A 27,452-nucleotide genomic window follows, 5' to 3' on the forward strand; every position below is an offset into this window, starting at 1 on the left:
TAAACCTTCAAGGTATGCAAATGTCTAAAAGTCTATGGAAGTTTTCAAAGCAGATAGATGTAAAGTTTATATATTTATATAAACGTATAAAGTTAATCATTTATGTCATTATAGTTCAAAAATATTTGTTTAATTCTTTAAGTTATAGTCAGTTCATTATTTATTTTGAAAAATGCATTTTTATAACTGGTTTATATAAATTAGAATCTAAATCAGGCATACTCTTTGTATCTGGCTATATCTAAATTTTTTATAAATTCTTCTTTGATTTAGAACAACCCTTCTCCTTTTAAACCACCCATTTTACATGTATAAATGGATATTGAACTTTGTATAAAGCTTTTTCCACATTTATTGAATTGATCATATAATGTGTATTAATTTATTAACGTGATGTATCACATAAATTCATTTGTAGATATTGACAAATTCTTCCATTGCTGGGATAAATCTTACTTGCTTAAGGCATATGATTCTTTTAATGTATTGTTAGATTTGGTTTGGTAGTAATTTGTTGAGGATTTTGCATCTATGTTCTTCAAATATATTGGCCTGTTATTTTATTTTTTTATGATATCTTTGTTTGGTTTTGGTATCAGGGTAATGCTGACATAGTTGAATGCATTTGGAAGTGTTCATTATTCAACAATATTTTGGAATAGCTTGAGAAGAATAGATGTTAATTTCTCTCTAATTGTTTAATAGAATTCAACTGTGAAGCCATCTGGTCCTAGATTTCTGTTTTTTGGAAGTTTTTAAATTACTGATTCAATACCATTACTGGTAACTGTTTTTTTTTTTTTTTTTCATATTTTCTATTTCTCTCTGATTCACTCTTGGGAAAGTGAACATTTCTAAACACTTTTCCATTTATTTTTGGTTGTCAAATTATTGGCATATAGCTGTTCATAAGAGTCTTAAATCAACTTCTGTGATGTTAGATGAAACTTCTTTGTGATTTTTGAATTATTTTTCTTGCAATCAATTTCTAGTCTTATAACATTATAGTTGGGAAAGTGCTTGATCTGATTTAAACCGTAAATTTGGCATGGCTTGTTTTGCAGCCTAACATGTGATTTATCATGGAGGATGATCTATGTGCACATTATAAAACTATGCATTCTGGTGCTTTTGCATGGAGTATCCTATGTATATCTATTAACTTCATCTGGTTTAATGTACATTTTGATTTTATTTTTTTTAACTGAATTTGTGTATTGTTGATCTATTGATGAAAGTAGATTGTTAAATTCCACTAATATTATTGCATTACTGTTAGTTTCTTCCTTTATGTCTATTAATATTTGTTTTATGTATTTTATGCTCCTTTGAGCATATACATTTATATTAGTTCTATCATCTTCTTGAACTGATCCCTTTATCACTGTATAATGCCCTTCTTTATCTCTTGTAACAGTATTTTTTTAATGTCTATTTTCTTTGGGATAAGTATTGCTAGTCCAGCTTTCTCGTGATTTCAATCTGCATAAAATATCATTTTTGATCCTTTTTCTCTCAGTTTGCCTTTGTTTTTAGATCTGAAGTGAGTCTCTTGTAGGCAGTGAATATACAGATGTTTTTATATCCATTGAGTCACTTTGTATTTTTCAATTGGATCATTTGGTCTCTCTACATTTGACATAATTATTGATAGTCATCCTTTTATTGTTATTTTGATAATTGTTTGGGAGTTGTTTTCCTAGCTATTTTTTGTTCTTCGTTTTCTTATCTTGTGATTTGATGAATCTTTTGGGTTATGTTTAGATTTCTTTTTCATTTTTGTGTGGGTATCTATTTTAGATTATTGGTATATAATATATACCACATATATAGATTTTTGTTTGTTTGCTCGTTTGTTTGTTTTTTTAAGTTGCTCTTCTCTTACTTTATAACACATTTTAGCAGTCCTGCATTTATACTCTCCTCCACTCATGATTACTGTTTTTGGTAACATATTTTACATTTAATTGTTTTGTGTATCACTTAATTTCTTACTCTGGGTATCAGTGATTTAGCTACTTTTGGCCTAATAGCTTTTTGTGAATGATTTTCTACTTTTACTATATGTTTACCTTTATCAGTACAGGATAAATGGTCTGGGGTGTCCCAAAACTTGTGTTATTCTGCTAGTTGTCAGGGCCAAGGCCCAACTCATCCCAAGGCAGGATCTGGCCTGCTAAATGTCAGGCTGAGTCAGCAGCCTGCAGGCTTGTGGTTTTCTTGAGTCTGTTGTTTGCCCCTGTTGGGTGAAGGTCATCTCGAAGCTACAGCAGGTTCCCTGGGGAGGGGCAGGACCTAGAACTCACAAGATTCTGAGACTGGTGCCTGCTCAATCGTGGCTGGAACTGGGTCCTGAGCCCTCTGGTAAGCAGAGGCAACTGTTGACTCTGGGGTCTTAAGTTATCCTGCTTAATGATGCAGTGGTGCTGTATCCTTGTTCAGTTAAATTTGTATGCTGAGACATCCTAGCACTGGCACCTACAGGCTGTTGGGTGGGGCCAGACCTTGGTGTTAATAAGCTAGAGGGAGGATTACACAATGGCACCTGCTAGCTCCAGTGTTCACTTGGTAGAAGGTGCTACCAGAAATAATGTCCAACAATGTCTAATTCTCACAGTGAGCTGCAGTTGACTCTTATTTTTCCAGATGACTCTCGGAGATCAAGAGGTAGGTCTGATATGGGTTTCTCTCAGATTACTCTTTCTGCTCTGGTTCCCAAAGCATGGGAGATTTTGTGTGCATCCTTTAAGTGAAATCTCTCTTTCCCTGGGCCCACTGGGACACTCAAAAGTAAGCCTGTTTGCCCTCAAAGGCAAACACTCTGGCAGCTCATCTTCCGAACGCAGGACCCCTAACCGACCCCAACCTGGGGCTCACATTTCTATCTCTTTTTGGAGAAGCTCTGCAGTGTAATTTTTCTCCTTTGTGTGGGTCACTTCCCTGGATATATAGGACTTCTGCAAGTGTATCCCTCCTACCCATTTTAAGGTAGCTTCTTTATATCACAATTTCTAGATATTTTTGGTAGGTTCTGTTCCTTTTCATGAATGGTTATTTTGCAGATAATTGTGATTTGGGTGTGCCCATGAGAAAAAGTGATCTCAGGGTCTTACTCCCTGCCATCATATCTTACCTCTCCACACTGAGTCTCTAGTAAATTTAAAGGCCTTATGGAGAAGAACCAAGGCATGAAAGCTTACTGTCAGCCAGCACCTATAATATTCTATTTGAATGTTTATACTTGTTTTAAAGTCTACATTTTCTGATATAAGAATTGCTTTGTTTTAATTTCCATTTGGATGGAATCCTTTTTCTATTCTCTCACTAACAATCTCTCTGTTTCTCTTGATCTTAAGTGAGTCTTTTGTGGGCAGAATGGAGATTTTTTTTTTTTTTTTGCTTTGCTTTTTGTTTTTTCCTTGTCAATCACCTGTGGTTTTTGTTTGGAGCATTAATTCCATTGACATTTAAAACAGTTTTTAATAGATATGCACTTATTGACATTTTACTACTTGTTTTCTGATTATTTATGTAACTCTTCTCTGTATTTTTCTTCTTATTTTAATCTATTTCTTTGTGGTTTATTTTCTTTAATATTTTGTTTATATTACTATATCAATTTTTGTGTATATATTATAGCTTTTTGATTTGTGGTTACATTGGAGTTCATAAATGTTCATTTGTAACTATACTTGTTTTAAACTAGGAGTCATTTTATTTTATTCTTCAGGTTCAGAAAGTTTTCTGCCATAATTTTGTCAAGCATATTTTCAACATTCTTTTCTCTCTCAGAACTCTATAATATGTATTAGTATGTTTGATGTTATCCCAGTGGTTCCATAAGCTATTATCTTTCTAAAAAAAATATTTCTTTTTGTTATTTTTATTAAGTGTTTGCCACTATTTTATCTTCCAGGTCTCTTATGTGTACATGTGTATTATTAAGGCTGTTATTTTCTTCTGTTTTATATTTTTTGTTTTAGTTATTGTGTTATTCAGCTCTGAATGCATCTATTTTATACTTTCTAGTTCTGTCTTTAAACCCTGTGTTTATCTATCCTTCTCTCTAATTCACTTAGAGGTCTTACTATTATTATTAACTCTCCACTAGGCAAATTCTCTCTATTTCCTTAGGGTTTTTTCTTGTTCTTTCTTTTAAAACATGTTTCTCTGTCTTCTCATTTTGTTTAACTTTCCTATCTCTATGAAATTAAGTGAATAGCAACTCCTGCTAGTCTTGAAGTTTTGCCCTGGAGTGTCCTGAGGTGATCTGTATGTGCCTTATGGCTTGATGTGAGAGCTGAGTCTTTTAATTTATTTATTTTTTTTCATTTATTTTTATTAGTTAGAGACTACTTACTTTACAATATTGTAGTGGTTTTTGCCATACATTGACATGAATCAGCCATGTATTTACATGTGTTTCCCCATCCTGAACCCCCATCCCATCCCTCTGGGTCATCCCAGTGCACCAGCCCTGAGCACTTGTCTCATGCATCCAACCTGAACTGGCGATCTCTTTCACACTTGATAATATACATGTTTTGATGCTATTCTCTCAGTTCATTCTTCCCTCGCCTTCTCCCATAGAGTCCAAAAGTCTGTTCTATACATCTGTGTCTCTTTTTCTGCCTTGCATATAGGGTTATCATTACCATCTTTCTAAATTACATGTATTTGCGTTAGTATACTGTATCAGTGTTTATCTTTCTGGCTTACTTCACTCTGTATAATGGCTTCCAGTTTAATCCATCTCATTAGAACTGATTCAAATGTATTATTTTTAATGGCTGAGTAATATTCCATTGTGTATATGTACCACATCTTTCTTATCCATTCATCTGCTGATGGGCATCTAGGTTGCTTCCATGCCCTGGCTATTATAAACAATGCTGTGATGAACATTGGGGTGCACGTGTCTCTTTCAGTGTTGGTTTCCTCAGTGTGTATGCCCAGGAGTGGGATTACTGGGTCATATGGCAGTTCTATTTCCAGTTTCAGAAGTCTATTTCCAGATTTTCAGAAATCTCCACACTGTTCTCCATAGTGGCTGTACTAGTTTGCATTCCCACCAACATTGTAAGAGGGTTCCCTCTTCTCCACACCGTCTCCAGCATTTATTGCTTGTAGACTTTTGGATAGCAGCCATTCTGACTGGAGTGTACCTCACTGTAGTTTTGATTTGCATTTCTCTTATAGTGAGTGGTGTTGAGCATCTTTTCATGTGTTTGTTAGCCATCTGTATCTCTTCTTCGGAGAAATCTCTGTTTAAGTCTTTGGCCCATTTTTTGTTTGGGTCATTTATTTCTCTGGAATTGAGCTGCAGGAGTTGCTTGTATATTTTTGAGATTAATCCTTTGTCTGTTGCTTTGTTTGCTATTATTTTCTCCCATTCTGAAGGCTGTCTTTTCACCTTGCTTATAGTTTCTTTTGTTGTGCAAAAGCTTTTACGTTTAATTAGGTCTCACTTATTTATTTTTGCTTTTATTTCCAATATTCTGGGAGTGGGTCATAGAGGATCTTGCTGTGATTTGCGTTGGAGAGTGTTTTGCCTATGTTCTCCTCTAGAAGTGTTATAGTTTTTGGTCTTACATTTAGATCTTTGCTCCATTTTGAGTTTATTTTTGTGTATGGTGTTAGAAAGTGTTCTAGTTTCATTCTTTTACAAGTGGTTGACCAGTTTTCCCAGCATCACTTGTTAAAGAGGTTGTCTTTTTTCCATTGTATATTCTTGCCTCCTTTGTCAAAGATAAGGTGTCCATAGGTATGTGAATTTATCTCTGGGCTTTCTATTTTGTTCCATTGGTCTATATTTCTGTCTTTGTGCCGGTACCATACTGTCTTGATGACTGTGGCTTTGTAGTAAAGCCTGAAGTCAGGCAGGTTGATTCTTCCAGTTCCATTCTTCTTTCTCAAGATCTCTTTGGCTATTCAAGGTTTTTTGTATTTCCATACAAATTATGAAATCATTTGTTCTAGTTCTGTGACAAATACTGTTGGTAGCTTGATAGGGTTTTTATTGAATCTATAGATTGCTTCGGGTCGTATACACAGTTTCACCATACTGATTCTTCCGATCCATGAACACGGTGTATTTCTCCATCTATTTTTGTCCTCTTTGCTTTCTTTCATCAGTGTTTTATAGTTTTCTATGTATAGGTCTTTTGTTTCTTTAGGTAGGTATACTCCTAAGTATTTTATTCTTTTTGTTGCAATGGTGAATGGTATTGTTTCCTTAATTTCTCTTTCTGTTTTCTCAATATCCACAAATTAATCAATGCAATACACCACATTAACAAATTGAAAGATAAAAACCATATGATTATCTCAATAGATGCATTAAAAGCCTTTGACAAAATTCAACATCCATTTATGATAAAAACTCTCCAGAAAGCAGGAATAGAAGGAACATACCTCAATATAATAAAAGCTATATATGACAACCCCACAGCAAACATTATCCTCAATGGTGAAAAATTGAAAGCATTTCCCCTAAAGTCAGGAACAAGACAAGGGTGCCCACTCTCACCACTACTGTTCAACATAGTTTTGGAAGTTTTGACCACAGCAATCAGAGCAGAAAAAGAAAAAAAAAAAAAAAAAAGAATCCAGGTAGGAAAATAAGTAAAAATCTCACTGTTTGCAGATGACATGATCCTCTACATAGAAAACCCTTAAGACTTTACCAGAAAATTACTACAGTTAATCAACGGATATAATAAAGTTGCAGGATATAAAATTAACATGCAGAAATCCCTTGCATTACTATACATTAATAATGAGAAAACAGAGCTGAGTCTAAAGTGAGCATGGCCTGCATCTTTCCCTGTGGTGTACTTGCAGCTATTGCCTTGGTTGATAGAGGGCAAGGTTTGGAGAGACTGTAGACAGAGCCAGTGCTAGTGAGGGCTTATCTTATGCTCTTTGGCTTATTGGGCATAGAGATTGGTCCCAAGGTGCTAGAACAGGATCTATGAAAGAGTTGGTTTTTTTGAGTGTAGTATGGTAATGTCTGCCTCAATTCAGGTCATGGCCAGGTCTGTGGTCTTGAGGCTGCACTTCTTAGTTTGTCTATTTCCCTTGAATACACAGCTTGTGTGTATGTGTGTGTTAGTTGCTCAGTTATGTCTGGTTCTTTGCTACTCCATGTACACACCTTGGGTAGAGGTTATATTAGGCCCAGAGATTTGGATCCATATAACTGAACTAGATCTGCCATTTTCCACATGAGGACATGAACATGTGTGTCTGCAATGGTAAGCTCTTTCCTGTAGCTGCTTCCACTCCCTCCCAAGTTTGTGCATGGACCTGTAAGTCAGTAATGGCACCCTCTGCCTGAAGCTAGTTTTGCTTCCTCCAGTGTATGCACTAATGCATGTGCTGGCAATGGCTGCCTCTGCTCTGGTCAGAAACAGAGCTGGGGCAGGAGTTGGCTCTGTTCCCTCCAAGTTCCCACACTGTCACTGGCAATGGTAGACACAAAACTAGCAGAGAGCAGTGCCTGAGCAGGAGGGTCTGGAGCAGAAGCTGTTGCACTCTAGAGTATGTCCTGGGGTGGTGGTAGAAAGTTAGGCAGAGCACAAGGTGGTTTTCAGCCTGCTGTTTCTACACTGGGATGAGGAAAAGCAAGTCTGTGAATGCACTTTAAGAGCAGTGTCTTGGTTATTTACAACTCTCCAGTAAGCCCCACTGGACTTCAAATCAGCTAAGGGTGTTTGTCTTCCCAGTTTCAGACTGCAGGACTGAGATGCCTAAGACATGGCTCAAATCCTTCACTACCCAGAGAGGATCCCTCAAGGCTGTGATACTTCTCTCTTATTCACAGTCACTTGCATGGACTGAGGTCAACTACATGATTTTCCCTCCCCTCCTACCAGACTCCATGTGTTATGTCTATATAGCCATTGTTGTAGAAGAGCTGTTCAGCTTCAGGTCATTTTCAGTGACAGCTGTGTCAACAAAATTTAATAAATAATCAAAGAAAGACAAGGAAATTTTTATTCAAGCCAACGTGAGAAATATAACTGGTAAAACAGTCTTTAAGAAAGCTCTGAGCACAGTTTTACCTATTAGAGAACAAGGCATAGTTATGTAAGTTTTCAAGACAAAGAGTTATATACAAAAGTAAAGTATTGACAGGTTACATAATCTAGCAAGTTAAGTAGTGAGTTGTCATAATTCCTACAAGATTTAGTAAGAAATTTTAACCTTACTGACAGTGAGAGGAAATTGCTTTTTTTTTTTTTTTGTGAATAGGTATTTGTGTGTCTTCTAAGGAATTCAATTTATATATATATATATATATATATATATATATATATATGTGTGTGTGTGTGTGTATATATATATATATAATGAATATTCACAAGCACATTAAAGATGATGGAGTAGCAGTTCAAATGGGCAGAGAGACTTTTTTTTTTTTTTTTTTTCGTCATACATCATTGCATGCAAAACTTCTCTCACCAAGGATCTAAACCACTTTGCCTTCAGTGGAAACCCGAGTCTTCAGTAATTCATATGTATCATTCCTAGGACCACCAGGGAAGTGGGTAGAGAGATAATTTTATGTTTAAAAATTTTCTTGTCCTGCTTTAAATATAACTCTGTTTCATTGGTTGATTTATATGTAGTTGTTCAGTTCAGTTCAGTGGTTCAGTTATGTTTGACTCATTGTGACTCTACGAACTGCAGCACATCAGGCTTCCCTGTCCATCACAAACTTAAAGAGCTTACTCAAACTCATGTCCTTTGAATCTGTGATGCCATCCAACCATCTCATCCTCTGCTGCCCCCTTCTTCTCCTGCCTTCAATCTTTCCCAGCACCAAGGTTTTTTCAAATGAGTCAGTTCTGAATATCAGATGGCCAAAGTATTAGAGCTTCAGCTTCAGCATCAGTCCTAATGAATATTTAGGACTGATTTCCTTTAGGATTGACTTCTTGTATTTCCTTACACCCCACAGGACTCTCAAGAGTCTTCTCCAAAACCACAGTTAAAAAGCATCAATTCTTCAGTGCTCAGCTATCTTTATGGTCCAACTCTCACATCCATAAAGGACTATTAGAAAAAACATAGCTTTGACAAGATGGACTTTTGTTGGCAAAATAATGTCTCTGTTTTTTAATATGCTGTCTAGGTTGGTCATAGCTTTTCATTCAAGGAGAAAGTGTACTTTGATTTCACGGCTGCAGCCACAATCTGAAGTGATTTTGGAGTCCATGAAAATAAAATCTGTCATTGTTTCGATTCTTTCCCCTTCTATTTGTCATGAAGTGATGGGGCCAGATGCCATGATCCTAGTTTTTTGAGTGTTGAGTTTTAAGCCAGCTTTTTCACTCTCCTCTTTCACCTTCATCAATAGGCACTTTAGATCCTCTTCACTTTCTGTCATAAGGGTGGTGTCATCTGCATATCTGAGGTAGTTGATATTTCTCCCTGCAATCTTGATTCCAGCTTGTGTTTCATCCAGCCTGGCATTTTGCATGATGTACTCTGCATTTATGTTAAATAAGCAGGGTGATAATATACAGCCTTAACATACTCTTTTCCCAATTTGGAGGCAGTGCATTGTTCTATGTCTGGTTCTAACTGCTGCTTCTCGAATTGCATCCAGATTTCTCAGGAGGCAGGTAAGGTGGACTGGTATTCCCACATCTTTAAGAATTTTCCACAATTTGTGTCATTCCACAGGTCAAAGGATTTGGCACAGTTAATAACACAGAAGTAGATGTATTTCTGGAATTCTATTCTTGATTTTTCTATGATCCAGTGGATGTTGGCAATTTGATCTCTGGTTCCTCTGCCTTTTCTAAATTCAGCTTGAACATCTGTAAGTTCTCGGTTCATGTACTTTTGACGCCTAGCTTGAAAAATTCTGAGCATCACTTTGCTGTGTGAAATGAGTCCAATTGTACAATAGTTTGAACATCCTTTGGCATTAACCTTCTTTGGGATAGGAATGAAAACTGACGTTTCTCAGTCCTGTGGCCACTGTTGAGTTTTTCAAATTTGCTGACATATTGAGTGCAGCATTTTAACAGCATCATCTTTTACGATTTGAAATAGGTCAACTGGAATTCCATCACCTCCAATAGCTTTTTCATAGTGATGCTTCTTAAGGCCCACTGATTTCACAGTCCTGGATGCCTAACTCTAGGTTAGTGATTAATAACCACTATCATGGTTATCTGCATCATTAAGATATTTTTTGTATAGTTCTTTTGGGTATTCTTGCACCTCTTCTTAATATCTTCTGCTCCTTTAGGTCCATACCATTTCTGTCCCTAATTGTGCCCATCTTGGCACAAAATATGCCCTTGGTATCTCTAATTTTCCTGAAGAGTGTTCTGCTGCTGCTGCTGCTGCTGCTAAGTTGCTTCAGTTGTGTCCGACTCTGTGCAACCCATAGATAGCAGCCCACCAGGCTCCCCCATTCCTGGGATTCTCCAGGAAAGAACACTGGAATGGGTTTTCATTTCCTTCTCCAATGCATGAAAGTGAAAAGTGAAAGTGAAGTCGTTCAGTCATGTCTGACTCAGCAACCCCATGGACTGCAGCCTACCAGGCTCCTCTGTCCATGGAATTTTCCAGGCAAGAATACTGGAGGGGGGTGTCATTGCGTTCTCAGAAGAGATCTCTAGTCTTACCCATTCTATTGTTTTCCTCTATTTCTTTGCATTGATCGCTGAGGAAGGCTTTCTTATCTCTCCTTGCTATTCTTTGGAACTCTGCATTCAAATGGATATATCTTTCCTTTTCTCCTTTGTCTTTAGCTTCTCTTCTTCTCTCAGCTATTTGTAAGGCCTCCTCAGACATCCATTTTGCTTCTTGTATTTCTTTTCTTGGGGATGGTCTTGATCACTGTTTCCTGTACAATGTCCTGATTCTCCATCCATAGTTCTTCAGACACTCTGTCTATCAGATCTAATCCCTTTAATCTATTTCTCACTTCCACTGTATAGTCACAGGTGATTTGATTTAGGTCATACCTGAATGGTCTAGTGGTTTTCCCTACTTTCTTCAATTTAAGTCTGAATTTTGCAATGAGGAATTCATGATCTGAGCCACAGTCAACTTTCAGTCTTCTTTTTGCTGACTGTATAGAGCTTCTCCATCTTCAGCTGTGAAGAATATAATCAATATGATTTTTATATCGGCCATCTGGTGATGTCCATGTGTAGAGTCATCTCTTCTGTTATTCGAAGAGTGTGTTTGCTATGACCAGTCCATTCTCTTTGCAAAACTATGTTAGCCTTTTCCCTATTTCATTTGGTCTCCATCACCAAACTTGCCTGTTTCTCCTGGTATCTCCTGACTTCCTACTTTGCATTCCAGTCCCTAGCCATTCCATTCTCCAGGGGATCTATTTGCAGTTGTAATTTTGATGTATTCATGAAAGGAGATTAGCTAACTGCTCTCCTATTACTCAATCTTGATTCCACCTCTCTGTGAATTCTTCCTAGTATGAGTTTCCCCTCATGCATTAGGTCTAATTTGGCTATCTTAAAATAGAATTCATATGGGAAAAAGAAGATAAAAGTTTAATTAATTTCTCTTTAATTATCAAATTTCAGAATAATTAACAACTATCCTAGCAATTTTAACTTTCAATGAGGAGCTTTGTTTCTACTACTCCAGAGAGGCTCGAGAGGAGGTAGCATATATGACTGATTTGCATTTTTGTATGGCTGAAACCAACACAACATTGTAAAGCAATCATCCTCCAGTTAAAGCATACTGTTTGTTTTTAAATACATTGTATGCTTTTTGATCATTTAAAGACATCATTTCTGAAACAAAAATTGGTCAGTGGGAGTTGGCTCCCTATACCTTTAAAATGACTTCGTGAGAGATTCCTTGTTGTCTTGTTGACATCCTACCTTCATTTTGTACATTTTCTGCCCATGACCTGGAATCAGCTTTTTCTCCAAGGTTTCTTCATCCCTTTTACTAAAAAAAGAAAATAATAATATTCAGAAATTATATCTGGACACCAGCAGTTATCATTGATACTAGACTGTCATGGCTTCTAGGCCTTTTGCACAAAGCAAGGAAATATATATTTTATTAAAACTGAAGATCTCATGTATGTATTAACTGTCTTCTTCCTACTAGAATGTAAGTTTTATGAAGACAAGATTCTATAATTGATGCTATTGTTACTGAAACAGTGTAGAATATTTGGTAGGTAAGGTCACAATACATATTTTTAAGTGAATTAAGATTAATAGACCCTAAGATGCTATTGAGTTGTCCTAGCACCAATTAAATTTATGAGACTAAGATAGTACAGAACTTGTATTTTACACAAAAACTGTTACTATATTTCTTCATGAAGCAGTGCAGCAATTATCACGTGTATTATCTGCCCCACTTTGTATGTATTGCAATTTCATAAAAACTATGAATCACTCATATGTTGGTATTCCTCAAATAATCAGAAAAAGTATTTGACAAGAAAAGTATCTTATTTTTGTATTGAATCCATAGATCTTAATTTAATACTTCATATTTATTATGTACTCTATAAGTATGTATTTAATGAATAAAAATAAGTAGAAGAATGTGTTATATGACTAAATTCAGTAATTCATATGTATTTTTCTTACATGTATTTTCATGTTTAATGTTATGTTTTAAATTAATTACTCTATGCTATCAAAATTTTCTGAGCTATTTTTATTAATAAATTTGCTATGTCTGACATTTATTCTTCCTTTCAGTCTATAACACACATATTTTACAATATATACTGATTGCCTTCTAGAGCAAAACCATTATTTTAGATAATGCGGACATAGAAACAAAGAAGATAGAAAAGGTCACTCTTTCCAGGAGACATTTTTGAATAGAAAGAGATAATACATAAACAACAGAAAATATCAGTTGCTAATCAATTCGTTTTAAAGAGAACAATTTCTAGATAATTTTGTTTTTGTCTTGCTCTATAACAAGCATTCTCTGTTTAAAATGAAACAGATTTCCCTCCCCCAAGTCTGTCTTTTTTTTTTTTTTTTTTCTGTCTGTCACTCTGATTTCTGTGCTTTCAACTTTTATGCTGCTCTGGATATATAATGTCCTTCCCTTTCTTGTGTTTTCACATGAAATAGCTCAGGTTTTAGAACTGGAAGAGTGATTTTAAATTTATTTCTACCAGATATTAACAGTGTGATCTGTAAATGGGAGCTTTCATCCAGCTGTCACAACTAAGATACATCACTAACATTTCTCCACAGACTTGTGAGTTAATAATACCTGACTGTATATAAAGCATCCCCCACAATGTCTGACACTTAGTAGGTGCATTTTAAATACAGGATTTAACAAAACAAAACAAAACAAAATCTGTACATCCAAAATTCTGCAATTTTTTTTTTAAAGCCTAGAGCACTTTAAATTTATCTTTTTCTGAAATTCCATTACAGCACTCCTAGTTTGTTCTACCTTTTAGGGATTCTCTGCTCTCTTCTATTGCCACATAGCTTTTTCTTGTGCTGTTGTCCTCCAGTCTGTCTTAAGCCTTTTGAAGACAGAGTGTCCTTTAATATTACCTTCCTTGTCTTCTTAGGGAACTTGGCACAATGCTCAATAAAGAAGTGACTTTTGATATGAGAGAAAGCTGACCCAGGGGTGAGAAAAACTGGATTCTCATTCAGGCTCATCCCACCTCTCTGGTTAGTATGTAGGCTCACTATTCATCAGATAAAGATGCTGTTACTTGCCCTTTCTCTTGTCTACAAAGTAGTTGTAAGGATACTATGTATAAAAGTACAAAAGAAATCATATGGCACAACACCTGCTTTCACAGTTGTATGAAAGAATAACACAAATCAAACTCTAACAATCAATAAAATTTGTTAATCTCTTACTAAGTGCCAGATGTCTGCCATGTTTCTGAGAAGCAACCTCACATATTGAAGAATTAGATTCTGCTACCAGACCAACTGGATTTGAATTCTGACTCTGCCATTTACTTGTTGTAAGGCCTTGAACAAGATGCTTAATTTCTCTGTTCCTCAGCTTGATTTTGTAATCTATAAAATGAAATTAGTATTGACCAGTTTATATAATCATTAAGCACATTAAATTAGCACCTATTTCAAATGTAAAAACACATCACTATATCCATGGTCATTAAATAAACTTTGCCATTTAATCCACATAGCCATCTTTATATTATTGGTATCCCCAGTGTATAGTTAAAGTGACTAAATCTAAGCTTAGGATAATACAAATTGTAATGAAAGAGCAGAGGCCTTAACCCTAACTCAAAATTTAGAGAGGCTCAACATGGAGGGAAGGATGGCAGGGTATATTTGGAAATATCTAAGGGCATGTCTATTGTCACAATGAAGGGAGATATATTGGTACCCAGTGGGTAGAAATGAAAAATGTTCCTAAACATTGTACAGTAATCGAGGCAGTCCCCTAAAAATGAAGAATTATCTAGCTCAAAATGTTGATTATGTTTAGAGATAAAAACTGAACAGAAGTTAAATTTAAATCTCAGTTAAATGACATAATATTTTTTTTTTTCTGTAAAGAAGTTTCAAATATTTAGATAAATATGCCCCAAGGAATATTTGGGATGTTATTAACTGTGAGTCATATATTATTATTTGTCAAATATTGCTAGCTGGAAAGTACCTCAGTGGTTTTCTACAAAAGCTCCATGAATTGGTGGTACTTAAGACACCAGGCCACCTGACCTGCCTCTTGAGAAACCTGTATGCAGGTCAGGAAGCAAAAGTTAGAACTGGACATGGAACATGGAACAACAGACTGGTTTCAAATAGGAAAAGGAGTACATCAAGGTTGTATGTTTTCACCCTGCTTATTTAACTTATATGCAGAGTACATCATGAGAAATGCTGGGCTGGAAGAAACACAAGCTGGAATCAAGATTGCCAGGAGAAATATCAATAACCTCAGATATACAGATGACACCACCCTTATGGCAGAAAGTGAAGAGGAACTAAAAAGCCTCTTGATGAAAGTGAAAGAGGAGAGTGAAAATGTTGGCTTAAAGCTCAACATTCAGAAAACTAAGATCATGGCATCTGGTCCCATCACCTCATGGGAAATAGATGGGGAGACAGTGGAAATAGTATCAGACTTTATTTTGGGGGTCTCCAAAATCACTGCAGACGGTGATTGCAGCCATGAAATTAAAAGACACTTACTCCTTGGAAGGAAAGTTATGACCAACTTAGATAGCATATTAAAAAGAAGAGACATTACTTTGCCAACAAGGGTCTGTCTGGTCAAGGCTATGGTTTTTCCAGTGGTCATGTATGGATGTGAGAGTTGGACTGTGAAGAAAGCTGAGCGCTGAAAAATTGATGCTTTTGACCTGTGATGTTGAAGAAGACTCTTGAGAGTCCCTTGGACTGCAAAGAGATCCAACCAGTCCATCCTAAAGGAGATAAGTCCTGGGTGTTCATTGGAAGGACTGATGCTGAAGCTGAAACTTCAATACTTTGGCCACCTCATGCGACGAGTCGACTCATTGGAAAAGACCCTGATGCTGGGAGGGATTGGGGGCAGGAGCAGAAGGGGACAACAGAGGATGAGATGGCTGGATGGCATCACCGACTCGATGGGCATGAGTTTGAGTAAACTCCGGGAGGTGGTGACGGACAGGGAGGCCTGGCGTGCTGCGATTCATGGGGTCCCAAAGAGTCAGACACGACTGAGAGGCTGAACTGAACTGTACTGAACTGAAGATACCCTTATTTATTATTAGGAAAATGAGACTAAGAAAAATTAAATTACTTGTTAATGGCCATTGATTTAGTAGAAAAAATAAAGCTGGAATACAGCAATCTTATAATTCATTTACTAATGACTTTTTACTACACTCTTCCTGCCCTTAATTTATTGACTTAGAAATTTAGCATTCAGGACATGGGCTATGATTAAAAACAAGCAAGTTATTAATAAAAAGGTAATGTATTGAACTTGGCTTTGTACTAAAAGTGGAGCCTCTGAATCAACTTGCATCTATAGAGGGGATGTATTAACATAACAGGCCTTCCTAGTCCTCTGGGTATTGGGTAGCAGGTTTTTATAAAGATTCCATCTTTTAAGATGTTTTCATAGCTGTTTTGATATTTCCATGCTAAATAAAGTGAAAAAGTGAAAGTGTAAGTCCTTCAGCTGTATCCAATTCTTTGCAACCCCATGGACTATAATATACCAGGCTCCACTGTCTATGGGATTCTCCTGGCTAGAATATTGGAGTAGGTGGCCATTTCCTTCTCAGGGAGATCTTTCCAACCCAGGAATTGAACCCAGGTCTCCTGTACTTCAGACAGATGCTATACCATCTGAGATACCAGGGAAACCCCTCTATCAGTTCAGTTCAGTCGCTCTTTGCGACCCCATGAATCACAGCACGCCAGGCCTCTCTACCCATCACAAACTCCCGGAGTTTACTCAAACTCATGCCCATCAAGTCGGTGATGCTATCCAGCCATCTCATCCTCTGTCGTCCCCTTCTGCTCCTGCCCCCCAATCCCTCCCAGCATCAGGGTCTTTTCCAATGAGTCGACTCGTCGCATGAGGTGGCCAAAGTACTGAAGTTTCAGCTTCAGCATCAGTCCTTCCAATGAACACCCAGGACTTACCTCCTTCAGGATGGACTGGTTGGATCTCCTTGCAGTCCAAGAGACTCTCGAGAGTCTTATCCAACGCCACAGTTCAAAAGCATCAATTTTTCAGTGCTCAGCTTTCTTCATAGTCCAACTCTCACATCCATACATGACCAGTGGAAAAACCATAGCCTTGACCAGACAGACCCTTGTTGGCAAAGTAATGTCTCTTCTTTTTAATATGCTATCTAAGTTGGTCATAACTTTCCTTCCAAGGAGTAAGTGTCTTTTAACTTCATGGCTGCAATCACCATCTGCAGTGATTTTGGAGCCCCCCAAAATAAAGTCTGACACTATTTCCACTGTCTCCCCATCTATTTCCCATGAGGTGATGGGACCAGTTGCCATGATCTTAGTTTTCTGAATGTTGAGCTTTAAGCCAACTTTTTCACTCTCCTCTTTCGCTTTCATCAAGAGGCTTTTTAGTTCCTTTTCACTTTCTGCCATAAGGGTGGTGTCATCTATATATCTGAGGTTATTGATATTTCTCCTGGCAATCTTGATTCCAGCTAGTGCTTCTTTCAGCCCAGCGTTTCTCATGATGTACTCTGTATATAAGTTAAATAAGCAGGATGACAATATACAGCCTTGACCTACTCCTTTTCCTACTTGGAACCAGTCTGTTGTTCCATGTCCAGTTCTAACTTTTGCTTCCTGACCTGCATACAGGTTTCTCAGGAGGCAGGTCAGGTGGTCTGCTATTCCCATCTCCTTCAGAATTTTCCACAGTTCATTGTGATCCACACAGTCAAAGGCTTTGGTATAGTCAATAAAGCAGAAATAGATGTTTTTCTGGAACTGTCTTGCTTTTTCCATGATCCAGCAGATACTGGCAATTTGATCTCTTGTTCCTCTGCCTTTTCTAAAGCCAGCTTGAACATCTAGAAGTTCTCGGTTCACATATTGCTGAAGCCTGGCTTGGAGAATTTTGAGCATTATTTTAGTAGCATGTGAGATGAGTGCAATTGTGCGGTAGTTTGAGCATTCTTTGGGATTGCCTTTCTTAGGGATTGAAATGAAAACGAACCTTTTCCAGTCCTGTGGCCATTGCTGAGTTTTCCAAATTTGCTGGCATATTGAGTGCAGCACTTTCACAGCATCATATTTCAGGATTTGAAATAGCACAACCGGAACATCCACTAGCTTTGTTCATAGTGATGCTTTCCAAGGCCCACTTGACTTCACATTCTAGTATGTCTGGCTCTAGGTGAGTGATCACACCATTGTGATTATCTGGGTCATGAAGATCTTTTTTGTACAGTTCTTCTGTGTATTCTTGCCACCTCTTCTTAATATCTTCTGCTTCTGTTAGGTCCATAAAATTTCTGTCATTTAGTGAACCCATCTTTGCCTGAAATGTTCCCTTGGTATCTCTAATTTTCTTGAAGAGATCTCTAGTCTTTCCCATTCTGTTGTTTTCCTCTCTTTCTTTGCACTGATCACTGAGGAAGGCTGTCTTATCTCTCCTGGCTATTCTTTGGAACTCTGCATTCAAATGGGAATATCTTTCCTTTTCTCCTTTGCTTTTAGCTTCTCTTCATTTCACAGTTATTTGTAAGGCCTCCTCAGACAACCATTTTGCCTTTTTGCATTTCTTTTCCATGGGGATGGCCTTGATCCTTGTCTCCCATACAATGTCACGAACCTCCGTCCATAGTTCATCAGTCTCTCTATCAGATCTAGTCCCTTAGATCTATTTCTCACGTCCACTGTATATCCATAAGGGATTTGATTTAGGTTATAATCCCTCTATAATGACTGCTAATTTATATGCTCACCAACAGTGCATAAAGTTTCCCTTTCTCCACATGCCTGAAAACTCTAGTCATATCTTGTTATATTGATAATAGCCATTTCAGGAAAAGAAAAGTGATACCTCATTGAAGTTTTGATTTTCATTCTCATGACTATTAGTGTTTTAAAGCACCTTTTCTTGTAGCTGTGCCCATTTGTATGTCTTCTTTGGAAAGCTCATTTAGGTTCTTTAGCTATTTTTTAATCATATTATTTGTGTTTTTGCTGTTGAGTTGTATGAGTTCCTCATATATTTTAGATATTAACCTCTTTGATTCATATGGAACCATAAGAAACTCCAAATAGAAAAAGCAACATTGAGAAAAACCACCCCGTAGGGATTACACCTTCTGATTTCATACTATATTACAAAGTTCTAGTAGCCCAAACTGCATGGTACTGGCCATAAAAACAGACATATACCTATGCAATACAACTGAGAGTTCAGAAATAAACTCATGTATTTATAGTCAAACAATATTTGACAAAAGAGTCAAGAATACTCAATGGGATTAGGATAACATCTTCAATAAAATGTGGGGAAAATTGAATATTCATGTACAAAAGAATTAAGTTGTGCTCCTATCTTACACTACTCACAAAATTTAACTCATAACAGATAGACTTAAATGTAAGATCTAAAAATCCTGTCAGAAAACATAGGAAGAAAATTCCTTGACATGAGTATTTGGAATGATTTTTTGAATATAACACCAAAAGCATAGACCACAGAGGCAAAAATGACTGTGTGGTACAATATAAAACTAAAAAACATCTGCATGGGAAGGGAAAGAATTGCAAAAATGGAAAAGCAACCTATGAAATGCTACCTTGTTCTTTCGTAAGAAGAAACTCTAAGACATGAGAACAGAGTATCATTTTAAAAATTATATGTGTTATGCATACATATGTGTGTATATATACATATACATATGCATATATACAGTCATTCACATGTGCAAAACAATAATTATGTGCCAAAATGTGACTATTTCCAGCTTTGACAGGAAGATCCTGATTGCTTTAAGGATCTTTCCTTTGATTTTTTTTTTTTTTTTTTTTTTCTGTCTTATAAGAAGAGAGCCACATGGGCCTTCCCTAGCAGTCCAGTAGTTAAGACCCTGAGCTTCCAACTCAGGGAGCATTATTGATTCTGATTTTCATGTCCATATGCATCAACACATTAGTACAGGTGAAGCTCCTTGTGCCCTGCCTGATAACTTAACAAAGCAGAACAAGGAGAATGATTTGGATCAATACAGGCTTGTTTTGGTTTAGCTGGGTTAGAATTATGGATGTGGCCATCAATGAGCTTAGAAAGAATGAAAGGGATCTTGGATACAGTAAATAAACCATTCCTTGGTACTCTAGACATTAAAGAAGGAATGGAGAAGAAACAATTTCAATTACTGAGGTGATAGAGTGCTATTTCTTAAGATGATTATAAATCCCAACATTTCTGTGTTTCCAACAGATAGGCTAATGGAGAAAATAAAAGTATTTGTTGACTCAGTATATGAGAACACAATAACTCATTGGTTAAGAAGTTATGTGTTGAATCAAGAGAAGACAGAAACAGGGAAAATGGGTAATATTATAACTATAGCTGAGACTCATATCTTAAGTGATTTTGTCTTAAGTGACTATGATTTCCAGCATCCTGCATACTAGCCAAATATTTATTTCCATATCTCTAAGAGTGATTCCACCTTTGCTTAAAGTTGGGATTTTCTTCAGGTAAGATTCCTCAATTCTCTTTAAGGGATGTCTCAACCTACCTTTGCATCTTTGTACTCAATATCTGCTTTCTTATTCACTTGCCAGTTAATAAATGACTCATGAGCTCTTAGCCTCTTATTTACTTATCCTCAGGCTTCCTTCATGTGTTTTGGCCTGCTCTCATGCTGGCATGCTCTCTCTGTTCTCCTCTGTTTTGTCACTGCAAAATCTTTGAGGGTCTCTGTTTTACTTTTAGACCATACCTTTCTCTTTGAAGAGGATATTAGAGAATAATAATTCAATCCTTCAGAAATAATTTGGAAGACTATTTTAATCTCCCTAAATAAATAAAAGACAAAGACCTTTACTTTGGTCCTTGATGTTCGTGAAAGCTCTTGAAATTGGAAGCATTTTACCCCCTCCTACTCTCTGCTTACTTGATTTGGATGTGCTTTTAAGTCATTTATTTATCTAGCAACATACCACTCCCACAAAATATACAACTTAATTTTTTCAAAAAATGATAGGACCAACATTCTACCACTTCCACATACACAGATTGTCATACTTCGTACTATTTTTTCTTACAATTAGAATCTTAGAAATGTTTCTCATAGTCTTCACTATGAGATATCCAAATGCTTTTCTTCATGAAAGATACTAAATATGAGTGCTGATACTAAATACCAGGTACAAAAGAGGATATGCAATAAAATGTCTTTCCATATCTTAAAACACTTTGCCCTTTCACTTTCTTGAGGCCAAAGCCCACGACTCTTAACCTAACACAGGTTAATTTTTTCTCAATGAAATCTTTGAGTGACTACGGCCAAACAGTATTTTTCATCTTGGGCATGTGTAATTTTAAAATAAAATTCATATGGACATTACACAGTAAAGGGAAGGGGATAGCAATTAGAAGTTTTAAAAAGTGTTTCAGATATTGATAAGCATTATAAAGGAAAAACAAAAGAGAAGCGGATATATTAGGATAGAAAATGACTGAAAGGCTACCTGGATTAGCACTCAAAGTTATAAAAATTATATGAGTAATAAAATTCAGGCTTTTATAGATTTAGGGTAATAAAAACATAAATACTGAGGACAATAAGTACAAAGATCTCAAGGCAACACTATGAAGTGTTTGCGAAACACACACACACAAATTATACATGTTGTTAAGCAAGTATGAAATAAACTCAAAGCTTAGGCAGGGATTTTATCATGTAAGTCTTCAAATAGCATGTTAAAGTCACATGGATATAATTTTAAGTAATATGAAAAACTATTGGAATATTTTATTCAGTGCCAATATAATTGCTTAGGAGACATATTTAATTGTGAGGACAGATAAATCTCTGACACCCGAGGTTTCTCCTTAAAGAAGATGTAAAACTGTTTGATGGATATCTATGATTGTCATTCAAGTTTTATTCTTGAGGACATTTACACTGATAATTTTTTTAGGATCTTTGTTCTCAAAGACATTGAACCAACAGCAAAAGTACTATGAATGGGCTTTAGAATTGAGAAAAGTGAGTCTTATATACCTTTTTTAAAAGTTGTTTTTTTTTTTTTTTTTTTCTGGGTACCATTACAGCAGTTGAAAATAGTAGGATAAGAAAAGATAGAGAGAGGTAAGTTTTCAGGCTATTTCAGTGATTAGTATGAGAGACTATGGGTTATGGGAATGGGAAGGTAGCAGTAGGGAAGGGAGAACTGATAAATAAGATTCATTTTGATGGTAGAGTTAATAGAATATGCTGATAAAATGGATCTTGGAAGAGGATGAAATGAGTAGACAATGAGGGAAACACTGGAATCAAAGAAGACCTCTAAGTTTTCAATTGGGCAAATGAGTGAATAGTAGCATTATTTATCAAGAAGCAGAAACATGAGATAAAATTATCTAGTATTGCTAACAATACACAGAAGAACTATACAAAAAAGATCTTCATGACCCAGATAACAATGATGGTGTGGTCACTCACCTAGAGCCAGACATGCTGGAATGTGAAATCACATGGGCTTTAGGAAGAATCACTATGAACAAAGTTAGTGCAGGTGGTGGAGTTCCAATTCAGCTATTTGAAATCTCAAAAGATGAGGTTGTTAAAAGTGCTACACTCAATATGCCAGCAAATTTGGAAAACCTCAGCAGTGGCCACAGGACTGTAAAAGGTCAGCTTTCATTACAATCCCAAAGAAAGACAACGTCAAAGAATGCTCAAACTGCCACACAATTGCGCCCATCTCACATGCTAGCAAGAAATGCTCAAAATTCTCTAAGCCAGGCTTCAACAGTACTTGAACCATGAACTTCCAGATGTTCAAGCTGGATTTAGAAAAGGCAGATGAACCAGAGATTGCCAACATTCACTGGATCATTGAGAAAGCAAGAAAATTCCAGAAAAACATCTACTTCTGCTTTATTAAATATACCAAAGCTTTTGACTGTGTGGATCACAACAAACTGTGGAAAATTCTTAAAGAGATGGGAATACTAGACCACCTTACCCACCTCCTGAGATATCTGAATGCAGGTCAAGAAGCAACAGTTAGAACTGGAAATGGAACAACAGACTGGTTCCAAATTAGGAAAGAAATACATACAGGTTATGTATTGTCACCCTGATTACGTAACTTCTATGCATAGTACATAGTGCAAAATGCTGTGCTGGAAGAAGCACAAGCTGGAATCAAGATTGCCAGGAAAAATACCAATAACCTCAGAAATGCAGATGACACCACCTATATGGCAGAAAGTGAAGAAGAACTAAAGAACCTCTTGATGAAATTGAAAGAGGAGAGTGAAAAAGTTGACTTAAAACTCAACATTTAGACAACTAAGATCATGGCATCCAGTCTTATCACTTAATGGCAAATAGATGGGGAAACAGGGGAAACAGTTGCTGACTTCATTTTCTGGGGGCTCCAAAATCACTGCAGATGGTGACTGCAGCCATGGAATTAAAAGATGTTTGCTCCTTGGAAGAAAAGCTATTACCAACCTAGGCAGCATATTAAAAAGCAGAGACATTACTTTGCCAGAAAAGGTCCATCTAGTCAAAGCAATAGTTTCCCCAGTAGTCATGTATGGATGTGAGAGTTGGGCTATAAGGAAAGCTGAGCACTGAAGAATTGATGCTTTTGAACTGCGGTGTTGGACAAGACTCTTGAGAGTCCCCTGGACTGCAAGGAGATCTAATCAGTCAATTGTAAAGGAAGCCAGTCCTAGATAGTCATTGGAAGGACTGATGCTAAAGCTGAAACTCCAATACTTTGGCCATTTGATGTGAAGAACTGATTCATTGGAAAAGACCCTGATGCTGGGAAAGATTGAAGAGAAGAAGGCAATGAGAAAGGTTGAGATGATTGGATGGCATCTCTGATTCAATGGACATGAGTTTGAGTAAGCTCTGGGAATTGGTGATGGATGGGTAAGGCTGACATTCTTTGCCACAGGACATTCACAGGATCGCAAAGAGTTGGGCATGAATGAGTGATTAACTGAATATTATTAAAGATACACAAAGTTTGATGCATTAAATTTAAGTTGCCTATTATGTATCCAAAAGCCAATATTAAAAAATGGTTGAACTACATAAAACTGGACATTAAAAGAATTGGAGACATATAATTGGAAACTCTTATTTTAACACCATAGGAATGGATGAAATCACAATGAAATAAAAAGTCAAAGGGAGCCTATGGCAAAATTTGAGGATTGTTTCAGTAATCCCAAGAATTAAAGACAGTGCTGAATTCTACACTAAAACAACTAATTTCAATCTGCAGGAGCAAAGTCAAGAACATCTATCCCTTGTTATTTAATATAAGCTACACATGTGTATATGGGTTTCCAAAGTGGCAGAGGGGTGACAAATCTGCCTGATAATGCAGGAGATAATGAAGATTTGATCCCTGGGTCAGTAAAATCCTCTAGAGGAGGGCATGACAACCCACTCTGCTATTCTTGCCTGGTGAATCCCATTGACAGAGGAGCCCAGTGGGCTACAGTCCATAGGGTCACAAACAGTCAGACATGACTGAAGTGACTTAACTCGCACACTCACACACATGTGTATATAAGATCTAATCATGATTCCATTGTTTTCTGAGTCCACATGATATTTGAGTAGCTAAATAATGATGATGCTAATGTTAAAATAAAACAATATATGCAGGCACTGCTCTAAACATTTCTAATGTATTAACTCCTGAATGCCCACGAAAATCAATGAGGAAGGTGCTATTTCTGTCCTCCCATTTCAACTAAGGAAACTGAAGAAAAGAGATATTAAGAAATTAAGTTGACTTGCTAATAGATGGTAAATGAAATATTCAAGCCTCCTTCCAAAGGTCATCTTTATGACTATAAATCTACAATGTGTCTTGAATAAGCAGAGTTTTCTATCCAAAGTTGTTTAATTTATAGCATAGATGTCTATCGGAATGCTGTTAATTCTGACTCAGTATCAGGTATGCCATTAATATTATTTTCTTACTCTACTCTAGGGTTGTTGTTCTTGATACTGTTGAGTCACTAAGTGTTGTCCGACTCTTTGCCACTTCATGGACTGCAGCACACCAGGCCTCCATGTCCCTCACTATCTCCTGGAGTTTTCCCAAGTTCATGTCCATTGACTTAGTGATGCTATCCAATATTCTCATCCTCTGCCACCCTCTTCTCCTTTTGCCTTCAATCTTTCCCAGCCTCAAGGTCTCTTCCGATGAGACAGCTCTTCACATCAGGTGGCCAAAGTAATGGAGTTTCAGCTTCAGCATCAGTCCTTCCAATGAAATTCAGAGTTGATTTCCTTTAGGATTGACTGGTTTGATCTCCTTACTGTCCAAGGGACTCTCAAGAGTCTCCTCCAGTGTCATAATTTGAAACCGTCAATTTTTTGGGCACTCATCATTCTTTATAATCCAACTCTCACATCAATACATAACTACTGAAAAGACCACAGCTTTGACTACACAGACTTTGGCAGAAAAATTATGTATCTATTTATATGACACTATCCAGGTTTGGCATAGCTTTCCTTCCAGAGGAAAGCATCTTCTAATTTCATGAAATATTTGAAAATATATGAAAAATATGAAATATATGAAAATATAGGAAATATATAAAATGTATAAAAATATATGAATTATATGAAAAATATGAAATATATGAAAATATGAAATATATTAAATACATTAAATATATGAAATATATGAAAAATATGAAATATATGAAAACATGAAATATATGGAAATGTATGAAAAATACGAAAATATATGAAATATATGAAGAATATGAAAATATATAAAAAATATGAAGACTATGAAATATATGAAAATATGAAAATGTATGAAACATGAAATATGTGAAATATATGGAAATATATGAAGAATATGAAATATGTGAAATATATGAAAATATATGAAACAAGAAATATATGAAAATATATGAAATATGTGAAATACATGAAAATATATGAAATATGTGAAATATATGAAATATATGAAGAATATGAAAATATATGAAATATATGAAGAATATGAAAATATATGAAATATATGAAGAATATGAAAATATATGAAAAGTATGAAATATATGGAAAATATAAAAAATATGAAATATATGGAAGTATATGAAAAGTATGAAATATATGAAAAATATAAAAATATGAAATATATGGAAATATATGAAAATATATGAAGATATGAAAGCATATGAAATATATGAAAAGTATGAAATATATGAAAAATATGAAATATGTGAAATATATGAAGAATATGAAAGTATATGAAATATATGAAAATTATGAAATATATGAAGAATATGAAATATATGAAGAATATGAAAATATATAAAATTTATGAAATATATGAAAAATATATGAAATATATGAAGTATATGAAAATATGAAGAATATGAAAAATATGAAAAATATGAAATATGTGAAATATATGAAAATATATTAAATATATGAAATATATGAAGAATATGAAAATATATGAAGATATGAATATGAAAATATGAAAAATATGAAATATGTGAAAGTATATGAAAATATATGAAAACATATGAAATATATGAAAAGTATGAAATATTTGAAAATGTATTAAATATATTAAAATATATGAAACATATGAAGAATATGAAAAATGTGAAATATATGAAAATATATGAAATTTATGAAATATATGAAAATATATGAATATATGAAATATATTAAATATATGAAATATATGAAACATGAAATATATGAAAAGTATGAAATATATGAAAATGTATGAAATATATGAAAATATATGAAATATATGAAGAATATGAAAATATATGAAAAATATGAAATATATGAAAATATATGAAATATATGAAAATATATGGAATATATGAAATATATGAAAGTTTTATGAAATATATTTTAAGAATTTTACATATTTTTTATTTATTTATTTATTTGCATCTCACATAGTCAAAGGTTTTAGTGTAGTCAAGGAAGCAGAAGTAGATGTTTTTCCTAGAATTCCCTTGATTTTTCTATGATCCAACAAATTTTGGCATCTGATCTCTGGTACCTATGCCTTTTTCAAATCTAGGTGTATAAGTGGAAGTTCTTGGTTCACATCTGCTGAAGACTAGCTTGAAGAATTTTGAGCGTAATCTTACTAGCATGTTAGATGAGCACAATTATATAGTAGTTTTACCATTGTTTGGCATTGTCCTTTTTCTTTGGGATTAGAATGAAAATTGACTCTTCTAGTCCTGTGTCCACTGTGGAGCATTCCAAATTTGCTTACATATCTAGCGCAGCACTTTAGCAGCACTTTCTTTTAAGATTTTATATAGCTCAGTTGGAATTCCTTTACCTCCACTAGCTTTGTTTGCAATAATGTTTCCTGATGCCCAATTAACTTCACACTCCAGGATGTCTGGTTCTAAGTTAGTGATCACACCATCATGTTTATCTGGGTCATTAAGACCTCCTATGTACAGTTCTTCTGTGTCTTTTTGTCACCTCTTCTTAATATCTCTGCTTCTGTTAAGTCCATACAATTTCTGTCCTTTATTGTGCCCATCGTTGCAGGAAATATTCCCTTGATCTTTCTAATATTCTTGAAGAGATCTCTAGTCATTTCCATTCTATCATCTTTCTCTATATCATTGCGTTGTTCATTTAAGGCTTCCTTACATCTCCTTGCTATTCTTTGGAATTCTGGATTCAGTTAGTTGTATCTTTTCCTTTCTCTTTTGCCTTTCACTTTTCTTCTTACTCTGCTATGTGT

The sequence above is a fragment of the Dama dama genome, chromosome 1 (assembly GCF_033118175.1).
Source record: "Dama dama isolate Ldn47 chromosome 1, ASM3311817v1, whole genome shotgun sequence".
Lineage (NCBI taxonomy): Eukaryota > Metazoa > Chordata > Mammalia > Artiodactyla > Cervidae > Dama > Dama dama.